A 3,505-nucleotide genomic window follows, 5' to 3' on the forward strand; every position below is an offset into this window, starting at 1 on the left:
CAGTGTAATTTACAGACAGACATGTGAATAGAATTGTGTCTGCTCAAAGGTTAAAACCATTCAATTGCCAAACAAGTGCAATAATTTGGTGCTTAAATGGGAACATAAATGCCATCAGCAGCCATTAGAGTCAACTAGCTGGAGACATTTACAGTGCAGATGAAAAACAAACACCACAGGAGAAACAATCCTGACTTCCAGTTTTGCCCCAAATAACAAGACCTGTCTGCTCTCTGGGAATAGGGGACAGGGGTAGACACAAAGCTCCACAGGCTGCAAAATAATTTGACGAGAGCGAAAAGGACTGTCTCAATAATTGGTGCCGACACCAGTCCAATCTCCATTCTGGATGTTTGTGCTAAAAGGGCTGTCCCTGTCTTGCCAAAATTGATCTGAAGATAGCTCGCTGAGAACCGCAGCATGTTATCTCATCAGCCACCTTGTCAGCTAGGTGATGGGAAAGCTGTAATGCTACTGCTGCTTGTTTCAGTGAAAAACAAAACTGAGTTTTCAGCATATTGATGCCACTGCAGCCTAAATTACAATAATGACCTTACTGCCAAGGAGGAGGGCTGCTCTGACTGAGGTGGAAGGAAGGGGTGAGGGAGTCCTCTCCATATGCTGCTCAGATCTTCATGAAGATCACCCCCCATCTAAACTCATCTTATTGCAAATAGTAATGGTGCTGTTTCCCCAACTTGACTTGCAACAAGTCATTATTTGAAACATTCAAAAGAAAGAAGGGGACCACTCAAAATGAAAGATGCCTGCCATGAGGTTATCTCACTTCTTCAAGCAGCATAACTGATGGAAAGATATCTCAGCTTTTCCTCTTAAGAGCACCATTACTATTCGCAATAAGATGAGTTTGGATGGGGGGTGATCTTCATGAAGATCTGAGCAGCATTTTTCTATTTGTTCTTACAATCATTCAGGCACAGCTAACATTATTTCACAGTTAAAAACAGACAAACCATTAATTTAGAAAAAAAAAAAAAAGAAACTTGATCTCTATTTTTCCCAATTTTAACTTTTCAAAATATCATTTCAAAATTAGTTGACAGAATGTCCTATAATCATACATAATGTTCCTAGATATATGCAAAAGTTTCAGGAATATGAAGAAAATGTGTATGAGTTTGAGAATGTTGCCAAGACATAGGACTGTACAGGAGATCCATTCAGAACCAAAAAGTTATCAAATGCAAAACATAACAGAAATGGTTATCTACAAACAAATAAACAAAAAAAAAAAAAAAAAAGGAAAAAAAATGTGATTCTACAATGCACCTCCTCAGAGTAAACTCTAATTCTCTGCATAATTCAGAATATTTTTGAATCTGCATTTGGATTATATACACAGAGATACAGATGAATTCTAACTCGAGCAATCTGATACTGGCAGCCGCAGACACCTGTGATAAACATTAAAGCAATTGCCACGCAAGCTTGAAACCTAACTACAGCCTTTGCAATACAGTGCCATGTCAAAGCAGTGCATGTTATGATGAACATCACACATGGTTTAAGAGAAAAGCCTTGCAAGCCTGGCCTAGACAGGAGAGGCCCAGAAAATGTCCTACTGTACTCCACAACACAGCGCTTGTGGCATATCTAGTTCAGGGCTCATGACAGCTAGCCACCATTTGGAAAACAGGCTACAGAACTTGTAGCAGATTACTGCTTCCCCTCTTTGTATCCATCGTACACAAGGAAAACAGGGAAATAAATTAGGTATACATGTTTTAAAATTCCCCATATTGCAAGCAGCAAATCTGGAAGTTAATCTAGGAGCTGAGATGTTGTGCTCTGGCACAGGTTCCTGGAGATCTGATAATAAAAGAACATTAGCTGCTCTGCGTATGTGATTGAATTTGCTCCCACCAGCCTTTCACTGTGCTTCCTGTTACATTTTAATACTTGTGTACTGTAAAGATAGCTATTCAGTAAGGGTTATGATATCTGTTACAATGGAAAGAGGATTATGTGGTAGAGACATCTCGTTATACTCAGTATACTGAGCAAGTCTGGACATATGGGACAGCGTTGCAGCTCCACTTGTCTGAATTAGGATTTCATTGGAATTTAAGAAAGGATATAGCTTAAAAATTCAGAAAGCGAAAAACAGTCAGGGCAATGCTGGCACCTTGCGATGACTTCTGCAGCCACGAATGCTCCCCGTAAGCAACTTGCTTCTCAAGCAGGTTCAAACTCCGTTGCTGTCTTCCGGCTTGGCTTGTATGCCTATGTGTGGGCAATGCTTTTCAGTCAGGGCTAGCCCAGGTTACTCAAAAGTTTGGAGGCATTTGCCTTTGACATTCCACAGGTGACTTTTTGCAACATTGCACCTTTCTTATTTATATCTCTTAAAACACACTTTGTGCTGCTGCCCCTCAGAGGCTCAGCTTGTAAGGAGACAGGATGAGGGTATTTTTTAAGTTACCTTACTGTCAACAGAGGCCACTAAGAAAGCAATTTTCTGTATTACCCCTCACACAGATATTCAGAATCAAATGCCTTGAAATAAAAAGAATAAACTTAAATTACAACATATTCAGGGTATTTTTGTTTGCCTTATAATGTTTCATTTTTATGACTTGGTATTATCAATTTTCCTTCACCGGCATGAGAACGTCAAAGTTGCTTTGCTTACTTAAAGCTTGGGGCTTTACCTAATCACACAGCTGCAGAAGCAGGGGCCTCCAGAAAGGCCCTCAGACTGCGATAATGACTAACGCCGCTGCCAACGCTGAAGGAGCTTCAAACATAGCTTACGTCGTGGTCGTCTTTTATGCTCCTCTTCGCTCCCTCAGTATCTGAGCTGGGGTGGATTGGGGGAGGTTGTTGGATGTCTGCTCAGAGACGCATCTCAAAAACATGCAGCCAGCTGGTAGCATCTAGCTCTTGTTTAAAAACGAGATTTCTGTTTGGAATTACATTTTGTAAACTGGTTTTGCTCTAATTGGAAAAAAATTTCAAAAAGTTCCCCAAAATGTTATCTTACTATGACCTCTGATGATATATTTGTACACACTTTTGGTACAACATTTTGTAAAAAATACTTGCTTTCATATTACCATATACCATTTTCAATTTCAAGAATTTTATGGATATTGTCCCAATATCAGGCAGGAGTCCGTATACATGGATAAACAGATCTAGAGTCTTCACCCAAAAGAAAGGACTTGACTCAGCAATCATTATTCTCCAAACCTTATTTTTTAACAAAATAAAAATTTTTAAGATTTCAAAGAAATAAGGGAAAAATGAAGATAAAATATTTTTCAGTGCAATTTTTCATTGTTGTCCTTTTTTTTCAAGATCTCCCCTAGCTTTCTGAATGGTGCTTAGTGACAGTAGGGCAGGAGGACCCTGAATGGCAAATGGAAGCATTTACAAAAGTTGCAGCAGCAGAGCTTGGAGATACTTCCACCGTCACGTCACATCTGTTCTTCAGCAGGGGATGTTATGAAGTTGGTTCTCAGGATTTTTTATTCTTATGTTA

The sequence above is a fragment of the Rhea pennata genome, chromosome 1, assembly GCF_028389875.1.
Source record: "Rhea pennata isolate bPtePen1 chromosome 1, bPtePen1.pri, whole genome shotgun sequence".
Classification (NCBI taxonomy): Eukaryota; Metazoa; Chordata; class Aves; order Rheiformes; family Rheidae; genus Rhea; species Rhea pennata.